Raw genomic sequence first — 16,332 nt, 5'->3', positions numbered from 1 at the left:
GTGGGTGGGCTGAGAGCATACCGCAAGAGGGCGCATCTGCACTCATATGTAATCGGTATGAGATTGAGTTGGAGGAGCACTTCGCTTTTGGATGCCCCGAGTACTATTAGATTTAAGGTCATTACCATTGTCTTTTAAGGGATGGGACTTTTCTCCAATCTGTTTTCTTAGATACTTGTCAACTTTCATTCATGACACCGTCCATACCATTTGCTCAGGACACATAGACGAAATCAGGGTGCAGAGCCAGATTCCACTCGAGCATATTACTATGTTTTCCAACCAGACAGCATGGACCAGTAGACCCCAAGGAGACGGCATAGTCAAGGCTTGGAGCGAGAGACACGATAGACTCACCCAGATCAGGATTGGAGATCTTCCCTCCATGTTCACTATACCACAGACCTGGTCGACGGGTGTGACAATGGCACTCTTCTGACATAGGACCACAGTTCGGATGCGCAGGGTCTCTTGTATAGGAATCACTTGGAGCTTCAGCTCAGATAGGGGCAACACCTCGGGGAAGAGCACATTGAAAGTCGAGGGAAGTGACTGAGCTTCCATAAATGGCTTTGGTTCTTATTGGTTGACTTGCTGCTCGGGAAGCTCAGTACTGACTTGGGCAGGCTTAGCTTGCTCGAAGTCGGGGGGTCTTCCAAAAGTGGTGAATTGTAGATTACGGTGCTTCTTGTTGGTTCTCGTGGAACAGGCCTCAGCTAATGAGAGGTTGTCTGTTGAATAGGAGTTAACATTCTTTCTTAACTCCTCGTTACGATCCTCGGGGTCCTAACGTGAGGAAGTTTGGTGGGGTGCTCGTCGGAGAGGCTGAGAGGTCGGCTTAATACTGTTAAGCCTCTAGTTTTGTTTAGCTCCTTTTGGAGTCATTCGGAGCAAGTCATGCTCCTTGATGATGGTCGTTAGGTGTTCAGGCGGTGGCCTTGATGTTGCCTCTGCCTCGAGTTATTGGCACAGCTTCGTGTGTTCTTCCATGCAATTGTTGTGTGGAATGCAGGGCTTAGAGATTTGAGTCCTTGTCTTACGGTTGTCAAATCCGTTATACATCTCCTTGGCAGGTCCTTGGATTGAGCTTCACTTCTCGTTGATTGGCATGTATTTTATTGAATCTTCCATTTGTTGGGAAAGTCTCTCTTGAGCCATGTGGCTTAGGACATTGACTGCTTGTTTAGCCTCAGTGTTGAGGTCGCCCCAAGCTTTTTGCATTTGGTTGAATGAGAGGCCTCCATTATTCAGGAATGTCCTCCATGAGGGATTCAAGTGGGATGTCGGGTTGCAACTTGATTGGGGAAGTTGGTGCTTCTTGTTGCTTAAGCACGCACTGGTTGGTGGGTGGCTCAAAGACGTGTGATTGCTCAAGCTATCAATACAGCTCTTCAATGTGTTGATGTCACTTGGAGATGTCACAGGGTTCTCTTGTTGAGCCTGGGGTGGAGTTCGGGCTTTTTGTCGGGTTTGTACTCTTGGAATTGCTTCTCTTTGGCCGGTGCGTGGTTTGGGGACCAATGCTCTACTAGGCTATTACGATTGGTTTGCTTTGAGACTAAAGGTTTGTGTTGATGTAGAGACAACAAGTGTGAGGGGCCAAGGCACCTCTTAGTCCATAATCTTATACTGTAGAATGCAAAAGTAAATGGGTAGAAGCATGATAAGGTGTACATGATATCTGTGTCCTGGCGTACTCAATTTTGTCACTAATTTTTTTAGATGAATTCCAAATTTGGTTGTTAATAGCTTAGATGAAGGTTCTGGATTTGCTCTTTCTATCGATAGTCATATGATAGAGTTTTGATAAATGCTTGATGTCCTTTTTTTAAATTTAGTTCTAGGTTACTAGTGGTGGCTATGATTGCAAAATGTGGTAGCTAGTGTACCACCTTATCATGCTTCTATCCAAATAGAAAACCAAAATTAGAATGCTCGATGGGAGAGAACACAGTTGGGAAGGAGCTCATGCTCTTTTCTTCCATTTCCTTCTTCCACATTATGCAAATTCCCACACACACAAACTAGAGCACACACTACTTATCTTCATACAGCATAAGTGACAAGTGCCGTGTCCTAAAATTAGATCCTGAGACACTTGAGTTTTAACAAGAGGCCAATCATAATGGGGAAATCTAAAGCCCTAGCCCCCAATATGGACCCAATGGGTGCCCAAGAGAAAGTAAGTTCTTCTACTTCCACATCGGTGAACGGTCATGGTTGATACACAAGAACCTGCTTCTAGAAAGGGAGCAAAACCACATGAACCCACCATTTCCCCTATGGCGGAGGTACCAACCACAAGCACCAACATTTTCACAAGTGCCACGGAGTCCCAAGCAGTACCTTAGGTTTATCAGGACCTTCAATCCATACTGCTTCTCATAGATGCTGATGCCCAATCCACGTAATTCGACAAAGATGAGCTGAGGGTGCCAACCTTTCATAAGTCCAAGGCGTAGCTCTTTGCCCTCTTCACTAGCACACTCGGCAAATATGTGGCTTGGAGATCTGCCAAGTATGCTAAGTCCTCACAATTTGAGTCCACTCGTGTTCCTTGGATCTTGGTGACAATAGGGAGTCTGCAATGTAGGTGAAAATAGGAGTTCCTTCCATAGAGAGCCATTCCCTAGGTGAATAGAGCATCACTAGAACCACCAAGAGCCCACACTCATGGGGTACCTTAGGTAAATAGGCCTCATCCCCCAGTCACAATCATTCACAATGTCAGGGAATCCCCACATGATCACTCCTCTTGATTATCCGACCCTCCCACACTTTTGGTAAATGTATGTCCAAAAAATAAAAAATAACTCCAAAATGGCCCACCAGGGAATAAATGTTGCATTAAGTGTAGCCCCAAGACCTGCTCAATTACTAAGGTCATGTATGCCAAGCTACTAAGGTCATGCATGCCAGATTACTAAGGTCATGCATGTGTGACCTTAGTAACCCAACATGCATGCTAATAGAGGAAACCCAAGCTCAAATCCGCCTTGAATCTAGTCAAGCCTCTACCTTTGGCCCCACTAAACAAAGTAAAGTCATCCCTGCGGCCCCTCTCTATACTGCATATTTTGTGAGCACCACCGCTACCTCTCCCATAGGCCACAACTGGCTGAACTCCTTTAATGGCCTCTCCATCCATTCCTCCTTCTGTTACAAGCCTAAGTTTCCTACCATACTTATACCTCTTACCACGCTTGCCACAACCTAGAAGTTAAGCCCTATCTCAAAGTTGTTGGCTTGATGCTCCTTGTAGAACTCCTCCCTTATTACTTGGACCTAAATTTGGTCATGCAATTCATCAAGAATTCCGATCATTCAACAAAGATAACTTCTTTTACAAATGGATGGGGAATTACACATCATTTTCAGTTAAGCATTGACACCATCAAGGTAGTATTCGGGTTCCCTATGATGACAAAACATTTGTGAAGGTCTGCCACTTGGAACAAAAGATAGCTCCCCCTTGGTGGATTGGGATGGTAGACGCCACAAGGGACTATAGAAAGTTAAATGCAACCACTATCACTGATCCATTCCCACTACCATTTTGTGATTCATTACTTGGTGCTGTAGCTGGACATGAAATTTACAGTTGTTTGAATGGTTTCAATGGGTATAACCAAATCAGAATGGCTCCAGAAGACAGAGATAAAATTGCTTTGTTCACAGAATGAGGTGTGTGTCTACATCAAATGTGATGACTTTTGGACTGAAGAATGCCCCACCTACTTCTCAAAAATATATACAAGAGGTATTTGCAGAGTACCTCACATCCTTCATGAAGGTATTTTTAGATGATTTGTCAGTTTTTGAAAAAATGGTGGAACACTTGAATCACTTAGCATTATGCTTTGTTAGATGCAGATTTGCTGGTCTCAGTCTAAAATCTAGCAAAGTGTGCTTTTATTGTTAGTAGAGGAATTCTACTAGGACATATCATCTTCCAACAAGGAATGGAGATTGATTCTAACAAGGTTTCAGCAATTTAGAATGCAAAGGCCCCAAAAAACTGTGGGGGTTAAAGGTCACTGTGCCTTTACCTCGGTTATGTACAATACTCAAACACATATATAAATGAATGAAAAAGAACATTAGGGTGGTTCTACACCCACCAAAACTTGTGTGGCTCTCTGTTTCTCTCTCCCTCTTCCGTTCTTACTTCCGTTGAGAGCACTCTCAACTGGTATCAAAGCCCGGGTGATCTAGCTGAGCGTGTGTGAATGCTTAGGAGCTCAACAGCTCTGTGGGAGGAAGGAGAAGCTCTGTGGGAAGCTTTGTGGGTGACTTTACTTGCATCTGAGTGTGCAGAGACCTTGGAGGAACCTTTGGAAAAGTCACTTTGGTTTTGCGAAGTGGTTTTGAGAGCCTGTTAAGAGTTTTCAAAGAAAAAGTCGTTTTTGGAGCTTTTCCCTATTCCGTTCGATGGCAGAGACTCTGTATTGACTTATAGAGGTAACTATTGCTTGCTTTTGGTGTCCACTTCACTTCAAGAGCTTGGAAACACCTTCATTCTTGAATCTGGGATCATTTCATTGGATTTCTGACTCACTGTGTCAGTTTCTACGTTTTTCTGCCCGAGTGTTAGAACTCAAGTTTGGAGCAACCATTTGCAGATTTGTCGGTTCCGGTGGACTCAGGAGGTCCTAAAACTGACTCATCATTTGCACTTCGGTGGAGTTTACAAATAGCTTTATTTCCAAAAACGTTTTTCAATCCATGTGTTGGACCCAGTGATTGAGACCACGGTTTCCAAAATCATCTGTCCCATTGCGTTCCGGATGCCCAAAAACCCCTACCTGTCAGTTCTTATGCGATTCGATGGAGGATTTTCAGAGTTATAGATCTCTGTGTATTCGATTTCATCTCTCTATTATGCATTTTTCATTCTAAGGTTTTGAAAACTTAGATTTATGCCACATGGCAGTGGATAAGAGTTGACTCCCATTTCTCACTCATCGATTGGGATTTTGGAGTTCTAACAAAAGAGAGATATTTGCAGATTTTCTTGTTGAGTCCGATTATGCAATGGTGCTCATGTTTTGAGGCATCTCAGGTTCTATTTTCAGTAGCGGTCATTACCGTGGGACTATGATTTCTTGAGCATACCTTATGCAGATCACTCTGGTTGCAGTTTGAGCAGTGTGCGCTCATTTGTGGTGTGCATTGGGTTATAGTGGATGATTTATAGGCCATTTGGATGCATTGCAGTCCTTATTGGATGCGCTGATAGGCCCAAATTGCCTTGTGGGATGCTATTTTTATGGACGCTTTGCACATGGATGCTATTTTATGCTGAGGGACAGCTTTGACACATTGCAAGTGATGCACTGATAGTGCTATGCTCTCTTGGATGAGATATTATTGATGCATATGCCAGTGGACGGTGTTTATGCTTGAGTCATTTGGCACTTATTGGCATTTTGGATTGCCATTGCAGTTGGCATTTTCTTTTGGGCCAGATTTGCTCATATGGATGCATAGTATATGCACATGAGTCAGATGCTTTGAGACATGAGTTTTGGTGATATTTCAGTCTATTGTGGCATACACATTTGGGTGCACCTGGTATTTGGTGTGATTCTCTCTTGCAGGCACTAGCATTTGGGATTTTGCTTTATTTGCATCATGGCATCCTCTTCCATGTCTGAAAAGGAGTTTTTTAACATTAAAAAGTTTGATGGGACAAACTTTTCTTTGTGGAAAGAATAGATAAGGGATGTGCTTATTCAAAAGAAGCAGATTAAGCCCTTAGCAGGGATTGAAGCTAAGCCTGCAAATATGTCTGAGGATGATTGGATGAGTTGGATGCATTAGCAAAGTCTACTATTAGACTTCATCTTGCAGAGTCAGTTTATTTCACATTAGTAAATGAGCAGACTACAGAAGATTTGTGGAAGAAACTGTGTGCCACTTATGAGAAGGAAACTGCCTCTAATAAAGTTTACCTCATGAAGAGGTTGTTTGAGCTACAGATGAAGGGGTCTCATTGCTTCTCACTTGAATGAATTCAATATTATTTTCAGCCAGCTTCAGGCTCAGAAGATGAACTTTGATGCGGAGACTAAGGCAATATTTCTCTTATGTTCACTGCCATCCTCATGGGATACCTTCCGTATAGCTGTCAGTAACTCTGCACCTGGTGGAGTACTAAAAATTTGATGATGTTGTGGGTAGCTTGTTGGCCGAGGAGATTAGACGGAAGTCTATGGATAGCAATAAGCAGGATACAATCTTAAATGTGCAAAGGGGCAGATCACAGTTGAGGGGGAAGTCCCAAGAAAGAGGGAAGTCTCGTAGCAAATCCAGGGCACGAAACATTGAGTGTTACCACTGTGGCAAGAAGGGCCATATGAAAAAGGATTGCTACAAGCTGAAAAGAGAGCAAAAGGATAAGAAAAAGAATGCAAATTGGGGTGCAAATCAAAAGGAAGAGAGTCCAAGGGAGGACAAAGGAAAAGTGAAGATCGAGGAGATCAATGCAGTCACACATGATAGTGACAATGATGTTCTCTTCATGTCTAGTTTATCTGCAGAGTTGCTTACCACTTCAGATGATGCATATTCCCAAGATTGAATTTTGGATTCTGGTGCTTCATTCCATGTTACTCCCCATAGGGAATGGTTCTCCACTTATGACAGTGGAAAGACAGGTTGTGTGCATCTTGGAAATGACTATGCATGTGACCTTGTTGGAGCAGGTGACATAAAGTTTTCTTTTGCAAATGGGTCTGCATTTATTTTGAAACATGTGAGACATGTGCCTAAGTTGACCAAGAGTCTTATTTCAATGGGTTAGCTAGATGATGCTAGTTTTCACACCACTTTTGGCTGTCAGAGTTAGAAAATTCAGAAGGGCTCTATGCTTTTGGCCAGGGGTGCCAAGTGTGGGACTTTGTATCCCTTACATGTATTAGGGGTATTTGATCATGTTGTTGCAATAATCGAGCAGCCAAGCACTTCTTTGTGGCATTCCAGGTTGGGGCACATGAGCCAAAATGGAATGAAACTTTTATGCCATTTGGGTTATGTACCGCATTTAAGTTTCTCTGATTTTGAATTTTGTGAGCACTGTCTCTATGGAAAGCAGACTAAATCAGCCCATAAAAGAAGGGGAAAGAAAGAGTTTGAAAAGATGGATTTGGTGCATTCAGACGTATGTGGTCCCATGCCTACACGGTCATTAGGCAGGGCTAAATACTATGTGACATTCATTGATGATGCAACTAGGAAAGTGTGGGCTTATGCTATAGCTCGGAAGAGTGATGTGTTCCAGGTATTTCAGAAATGGCTGGCCTTGGTTGAGAATCAGTAAGGTAGAACGCTTAAATGCCTACAGACTGAAAATGGTGGAGAGTATCTCTCTCATGACTTTCAACATTTCTATGATACACGTGGGATTAAGAGGGAGCTCACATCCCCTCGTACTCCAGAGAAAAATCCAGTTGCAAAAAAGATGAATCATACCATTCAAGAAAGGTTGCAATGCATGCTTTCCAATGCAAGTTTTTCTAGTGGTTTTTGGGCTGAGGCAATGAAGACAGCAGTGCATGTGATCAATAGATCACGTAGTAAGAGTTTGGATGGCGGTATTCCTGAAGAGGCATGGAGTGGCAAGAAGCCCTCTTACTCTCATTTGCATATATTTGGGTGTGAGGCATATGCACATGTGCCAAAAGAGCTTCGAAAGAAGCTAGATCCTAAGTCTAGGAAATGCAACTTTCTGGGTTATGGTGAAAGTGGAGAGATGGGCTATCATCTCTGGGATCCAGAAGCAAAGAAGATCATACGGAGCCATGATGTAGCCTCCTTCAATGAGAAGAAGATGCATAAGACACCCATGAGGGATGTGGAAATGAGGAGAATCACTTTCCAGGATGTGAATCCACCTGCATATGTTGATAGACAGCAAGCTGTCCATGCACCAAATGTGCAAGAAATGGTACCACCAAGTACTCCCACAGGTATACAATCAAGGGTAGATGATGGATCATCTAGTGGTGGAAATGATGAGCCAAATGTGGCTGATATGCAAGTGGGACAGCAAGCTGAAATGCCATTGAGAAGATCATCTAGAGTGTCTAGACCACCTGATAGGCTTGTTCTAGGGGTAGACTATGTGATGCTTACTAATTGCGGGGAGCCTTCTTGCTACAGAGAGGCTATGATGCGTGAGGATCAATGCAAGTGGGAGTATGCTATGCAATCAGAGATGAGTTCACTTATGAAAAATAAGACTTGGGACTTGGTTTCTTTGCCACATGGAAAGAAAGCATTGCCATGTAAATGGGTCTACAAGATGAAGGTCATAGGTGATGATGTGCTTAGGTACAAGGACCGTTTAGTCGCTAAAGGGTTCAAGCAAGAGAAGGGTGTGGACTTTGATGAGATATTCTCTCGAGTTGTGAAGATGACCACACTTAGATGCATGCTTGGACTAGTGGCAGTAGAAGAGATGGAGCCTATGCAGATGGATGTCAAGACAGCTTTCTTGCATGGGGATTTGCATGAGGAAATTTACATGGTGCAACCGGAAGGCTTTGAAGAAAAGGGCAAAGAGCATTTAGTTTGCAAGCTGAGGAAGAGTTTCTATGGTCTTAAGCAAGCACCTAGAGAATGGTATCAAAAGTTTGATGCTTTCATTCGGTCCCAGGGTTTTAGGAGTGAAATCGATCACTGCCTCTACACTAAAAGGGCTAAGGATAATAGCCTGATAATCTTGGCACTATATGTGGATGATATGCTATTGGCTAGCAAGAATACTTATGAGCTAGATGCATTAAAGGCCAAGTTGCATGAGGCCTTTGATATGAAGGATTTGGGACTTGCAGGTCATATTCTTGGTATATGCATCATGCGTGATTAGAGTAGGAAACTCCTTTGGCTTTTACAAAAAGAGTATGTTACAAAAGTATTGCAGCATTTCAATATGGAGGGGGGGAAGGCAGTGAGTACTCCATTGCCTCCATATGTGAAACTGAGTCATACAGATAGTCCCAAATCAGATGAGGAAAGGGCCATGATGGCAAAGGTTCCTTATGCATCAGCAGTTGGGAGTCTTATGTATGCTATGATAGCTACTAGACCAGACATTGCATTTGCAGTGGGATTTGTTAGCTGGTATATGGCTAATCCAGGGAAGAGGCATTGGGAGGCAGTTAAGTGCATCATGAGGTACATGAAGGGTACCAAGGAGATGTGCATCTACTTTGGTAGAGGAGACATGCGTGTACTTGGGTACACAGATTTAGACTATGCAGGGCATGTGGATAGTAGGAGATCCACTTCTGGTTATGTGTTCACCTTTGCAGGTGGTGCAGCGTCATGGATGTCTTGCGCACAAAAGTGTGTTGCTGTGTCTACCACAGAGGCTGACTATGTTGCAATCACAGAGGGTTGCAAGGAGGCTATATGGCTTGATTGGCTAGTGGGAGATTTGGGGATTCATACAGGTGTACCGACATTGTATAGTGATTCCATGAGTGCTATTCAGCTAGCACAAAATTTGGTCTTTCATGCAAAGACCAAACACATTGAGGTTAGGTACCATTTCATCAGGGAGGTACTTGAGGACAAGCACATAGAGCTTGTCAAGGTTCATACAGATGATAACCCTGCAGATATGCTGACGAAGAGTCTACCTAGTCAGCGGTTTGAGTATTGTCATGTATTGATGGGCATTGGATAGTATGCTCATTGGTTATTCTCCCTTAAAGGAGCATTTTCCTTTAGGTGGGAGGTTGTGGGGGCTAAAGGTCACTATGCCTTTACCCCGGTTATGTGCAATACTCAAACACATATATAAATGAATGAAAAAGAAGATTAGGGCGGTTCTGCATCCACCAAAACTTGTGTGGCTCTCTGTTTCTCTCTCTCCCTCTTCCGTTCTTGCTTCTGTTGAGAGCACTCTCAAAAACATCAAACAACTTCAAAGATTTCTAGGCCAAATCAAATGGCATTGCAGATTTCTAAGATACCTTGCTGATATTTGTTATCCTCTCACAAAGCTGATGAGAGATATAGAACCATTCATTTGGGGAAGCCCTCGAGAATATGCATTCAGCAATTTGAAAAAGATACTCATAGTGGCACCTATCCTACAACCCCCTGATTAGTCTCTTCCTTTTGAAGTATTTGTGGATGCTTCAGATTCAGCTGTTGGTGTAGTACTAATGCAACAAAAAACACCAAAATGGTTCAGACATGTGTACTATGCAAGTAGGATCTTAACCAAACATGAAAGAAACTATGCAGTTACAAAAAGAGAGGCACTTGGTATGATTTGTCCATTCCATAAGTTTAGACATTATTTATTGGCTAATAAGGTAATTTTTCATGTTGACCACTAGGCTTTGATTTATTTGGTCAATAAACAACAACCAATAGGAGATGGATGCTTTTGTTACAAGAGTTTGATTACATTGTGGTACTCCCTAATGCAAGTATATTTATGGTAAGGATAGAACCACCAAACTAGTATGACAAGATGTTATTTTTAATTCTGATGGACTAATTCTAGAAACATTGAATAGGGATCAAAGAAAAAAGTAAGTATTGCAAAGCAAATGTTTCCTTATCATTGCTGGAGTGTTGTACAAAAGAGGTATCGACCAGGTCATCAAAAGGTGTATCCAAGACCATGAGCAAAAAGTTGTGCTAGCAGAGGCACATGGAGGGCCAACAGGAGGCCACTTCTTAGGTGATATCACAGGCGAGAAAATCTTGTAGGCTGGATTATAGTGGCCCATAGTATTAAAAGATGCACACAATTATGCCAAATCATGCTTGTCATGTCAAAGGGATGACAGACCAATGGATAGTGATAGAATGCCATGTCAACCCATTCTTCCATTGGGACATTTTCAAAAGTGGGGATTGGACTTTATTGGACCAATCAAACCTACAGCCAAATTCTCAGATCTACATGGAAACTCCTTTGAAAAACCAGTCAATGGTTTTCGACTTAAGCCTTACATTGGCCCTAATCCCACACAGGCGAAGATCCAACATAATCTCACTGCTGCAGAACCCTTATGAGGTACAAAGTTATACACCCTTTGTTTCAACATATCTGCTCACTAATGGGGAATCATGCAGCTTTTCAAAGAGGGCTTCTAAGACAAATTTAGAACAGATCCGTGACAGCTCTGAACAACATCATAGCAAGCAATCACATGAATAGTGGCTAAGATTAGAGGCCCCCACATGAATAGTGGCTAAGATTACAGGCCGACCCGATTCTACCAACAATGCAGAAAGACGTTGCCGCACTTCCAATATGGTTCAGGTATACTCAAATTACCCTACAATAAACAAAAGTGATTTTGCAGGTGAGAAGATGCAATAACAAGATGAAGATGCAACGAGCTTCGCTCCAACAATGTTATAACGTTTTCAGACCAAAGTTTGCGACCAGACCGACTGAGAACTTTGCCACGGTTCCGACAAAGACCAAACTATGCCCATTCAACTTTGATCCGCTGCACATGCACCGCACATGTATTGTCTGACTCTTCGGAGTTTGACTGAGGTCTAACACCTTGTTTGCATGTTGAGTCCCACATCCGATCCACCCACTCCAATCCAACTTCCGTTTGAATCTCGTGTCTGCTCAGTGTCCGACCCTGCAGTCTGACTCGATTCTCCACATGCATTGCAACACAGTCCAATTACGCTCCGCCTATCCAACCTCACTCCGCCCTCAATCCACCAACTCACAGACCAAACTGAACTAGCCGTACCGACCCATCAGCGCCCGTATGTAGATAGCATCAACAGTATAAAATTTGACAAGGCCGCTCACACAAATGATGCCCTCACCACGAGGAAAAGCATCATCGCCGATGCACACCTTACCGACCCCATGATGCAAACTCATATAAGCAAGGAGGGATGGGAGGTGGATTATACACACACCCAATCGCCGCTTCATACTACCAGTCCGACACATGTGAGACTACTAGTGAATCTCCAAACAAGCCAAGTGAACGACGGATTCTGCACTCAAGCTTCCCTTCGAATGGCTCCAAAACAAAGTTTGCACCTTACAACTCCCTTGCCTTCCAAAACACAGGATTCGTTGCTCGAGCACCTTCACAGAGCTACTTTGCTAGGATGATGAGATGGGTCGAAGAAAAAAGTCCCTAACTTCGGAAAGAAAGAGCCCTTGAACAAGCTTAGATGGGAAGAAGGCGATTGTCATCGTAGAGAGTGAGGAAATAGAGTCCAATGATGAACCTCCCTAGCCACCGCTCATGAAGCAGATTGTAACGGCTGGTTTTGCCAGCTTCAAGTTCTCTCTAGACCTCAACAAAAACAAAAAATGGTTAAAGAAGATTGGCCTGCTTCAATATGCAAGTCTTCCATGGACATCCTGAAAGGCTCCACAGGATCCTCTTGCGCAATATGAAACGTTCTAGAAATTGAGAGGTATGTTGAGCAACAATCTCATGGTGACACCAGAGATTATCTCCAAAGTTTTTCAATTGCCCTTGATTAGAGAGGAAGTTGCATACAAGAAAGATGTCGATAGTGAGATGCACAAGGAATTCGGACCGCCTGAAACACATAAAAATTATTTCTTTGTGAGTAATGTGCAAGATACAGGCTGCCACCAACAATTGGTATGGTATTTAGAGAGAATATAGCTTTTGGTGAAGCCTAACACAATGAGCCGAGATTCATATGCAGTACTTCGTGTAGCAGAGAAAGGCACACAAATTAGTTGGGCTCACCTATTGCACACACGTCTCATGGGGGAGATAGCAAAGAAAGATTTGACTCAATCTAATGCACATTCGAAGATTGCATCGTTCATCATAGCATTGTCCGAATTTGTAGCACAAAATAAGAAAGAAGTGCCAAACGTCATTATACAATACAGAGATTAAAAAAAGTACATGCATGATAGAACAGAGCAAGACAATAAAGAATCCGACAAATTAAAGGATGCAATTGTGCAAGATTTGCAAGCGGCTCAGTATTCTCAAGATGAGGCAGTACAAGCGGTATACGGTAAGTCCTTGGCAAATACACTCTGGGACACACCACTGGCAAAGGAGGAGATGCCCCATCAGCAAATAGAGCACAAATCCACCAAAAAAATTAAGCTCAAGTAATGAGCTAAAGCACAGATACAAAAGGAAACATGGTTGAAGCCCAATGACGACATGGCTCGTTTGTTCCTCAACTCACCTCCCAAGTTCCAATTTGAGAATTTGTCTCTAATCTGCAAGCTTGACTTGCTGGAAACTCCTATGAAGGACAAACATGAATTCGCAGCACACATAGAGGTGTCAAGCATGTAAGCTGGCAATGTGCTGCTCGTACTCCAACATTATGTTGAACAACAATAGAAAGAACAAACCACACTGCAGAAACAAGTCCAACAGCTCCAGAAAGAAAATGAGGTAGCACAGGAATTCATGGTCAAGCATTCTAACATGCAACAACAACTGGCCAGTGCATAGGCCAAAATTGCAAAACTTCAGGAAGATTATGCACAGTCTACAAAGCAACAGAGCAAACATATTGCAAAGCTAACAACACAGGTCAAGGTACAACAGGATTGCATGTCGACTGTGATAGCATGGATCCAAGAGATGAAATATGAATTCTTTGTTCAACTTGACCGTATGGGAGCAAATCAAAATGACCTTCAATCAAAAATCTTTTGTTATAGCAATAGCTTCATGCACTCCAACATGTCGAACAACAACTCAAGGAAATGGCCGATGAGGTAGATGGCATATTCCTTAGCAAATATGAATTTCTTGAGTTGAATATTCAGCTGGTTTGGACATCCCAAAAGATGTGGAATACCTTAAAGGGTAGATTGTTTACTATAGCAAGATGACCATACGATACTTTCACATTGGCTGCATATGCCTACAATGAGGCCATGGCCTATGAGCTGGAGACTTTAAGGGCAAAATCAAAGGATGCCCAGAAAAAGCAAATGCCATTGGAGGACCCTCTCACAATCTATGACACAGAGAAAGTAGGAACTTCTACAAATTTCAATGAACCTACAGAATTCATGACACAGATTACTAAGCTTACAACAGAATAGCTTGAGGAAGATGCCATCATAGAAGTCAAAACTACCCCCAGCAACTCCAGGTTGCTAGCCCCAGCATAACCAATGAACAGCCAGGAGTAGTAGAAGCACCATCGGAGATTCTAGAAAAGAAAGAAGAAATCAAGACTGTGGATCCAGTTGTCACCCGAGGAACACTGATGGACCTTAATGCTTCACATACCTTCAAGGTGCACTTGAAGGAGTATTTTTAGTAAAGAAGGGTTCGTGTCCCCAACTTTTTGAGAAAAAGCCTCTCCACCGGAAGTGCCAGGTGTTGAAGGCATAGCCTCCACCCATGTGGACACTAACCATGGGATAGGTTAAATACACCTCTAGTAAGAGGGAGTTATTAGACAAGGTAGTGGGATCATTTTGTAACTGTAGGGATAGTTGTAACTATCCTTAGTGGCCTGATCCACCACATAATGTTTTTGATTAGGACTGTTACATTTTGAAACTTACTATTGCCTTACAATAGTTGGTTGATCTCAGATGACTATAAAACCTTGTATCAACTCCTATCGAGAGTTTGAGTTGTTGAGTTGATGTATTCTCTATCAAAACATAATATACAAGAAGCATACTACCTTTTGCAGGATTTCCTCTTTGTCCTCTTTACATCTCATGATAGTCTTTTATAGTCCGCTTACTTTCCGGCTATACTTCGACTACTGGCACTTGTTGTCAGGAGTGGAGATGTGTTTGTGTTTTTCACTTATCTAAAGACACTATGAACAAATATCTTTCAGTTGGTATTATCTAGCTCTATAATAAAATCCTAGAGCCCATGCTCAATGAAGGCTTTAGCTATTTGAAATAGAGCATGTCGCTTATCCCCGATCTCTCTCAGAAGAAGACATTAACATGGCCATAGTAGTCTTTAACTCTGTCGCCCACCTTGATACTTCCCACCTACCCCACCCAACTGATAATCTTAACTTCCTCGCATATCTCAATTTTCTTAACGCCACCACCTCCATCCCTTCTACACTGTCTTCCTCATAGCTAACCACCACCACAAACCTGGGGTCAACAGATGCATGTATAGGAATAGTACAAGACCACTCCAGATCAGGTCCGACATATTTTGTGGCCAACATTTGTACCTCTAGCGGATCTTCCCTATCAATAGCCTTCCACGAAGCGAGACGACTTCTCGATAGATGGAGAGTGGATGGAGATGATCAAATAGAAGATATTCTAGTTGAGGATCCTAGTCCTCCACAAATGCCGACCTTTCAAGGACATGATGAACCTTAGCCTATGGATAGGCAAGCTCCAAAGTTTTGATTTGAAGGCTATAGATATTATGGAGGTCTGAGCTCTAAAAACTTTTATCGAGAAGACATTCCAAAAGTGGCAAGCCACCCATGAGACCAAGGAAAGAGGTGGCTATCAACAGCCTGAACCCCACATAGTTTCACCTACAAATGCAACCGTCGCAGGAGTACATGTGACCTAGAGAGTCCCCTTTTTGAACAAGCAGTAATTTTGGCTCAGTTCTACTGTAATGCCTCTTGCTCTACTGGATCCATCCCACTTATATGCTAGTGCCTCATCGATGGAAGTGGTCCGTTTATCTGTAGAAATACACTATGGTGGAGAGATCATTTGACAACAATGATAGTACAATAACCAAAGAATAGACACAATAGAGTAGAATAAAAATTTTGTATAAGATACAATTGATGGTACTGTCCACCCGTTTGCTCTCCAATGGAGCTTCAATGGCGATCTAGACAGACTCTGGATGGAGAAGGACTGGAGGTAGGGGTATTGGCATTCGATGTTGAGGATTGAGAAGTGGCCTCCTTATATAGCCCTTCATAGTATAACAATTCCACCACATTGGTGGGCTAGCAGTCGCACATACATATTGACTTAGCACAGTGTGTGACTAAGTGTGAGGATGGTGGCACATTTTTGCTTGAATTTCACCATCGGCCAAAGACCATTGACCACTGATCATCAATCATGTGCATGAGGGCGAATTCACATGCAAATGATCGCGCGCATATAATAGAGAGCATATCGTTGGGGGTCTATTTTAGCTCGTATAATGCCTTCTTCAACCTACAAACTTTATTATGTGAATGGAGAAACTCAAAACCTGGTGGCTAAGCTACATACACCTCCTTCTTGAGATGCCCATTCAAGAATGTAGACTTCATCCTTTTGAAAAACTACCCATTTGTTATGAGCAACCATAGCAAGCACCGTACGAATAGTGGTCATTCTGGCTGTGG

Source organism: Dipteris shenzhenensis, chromosome 2 (genome assembly GCF_047967505.1).
Source record: "Dipteris shenzhenensis isolate YYH24624 ecotype China chromosome 2, Dip_SZ_1.0, whole genome shotgun sequence".
Classification (NCBI taxonomy): domain Eukaryota; kingdom Viridiplantae; phylum Streptophyta; class Polypodiopsida; order Gleicheniales; family Dipteridaceae; genus Dipteris; species Dipteris shenzhenensis.
The sequence above is the reverse complement of the archived record's forward strand: the minus strand, read 5'-3'. Positions refer to the sequence as shown.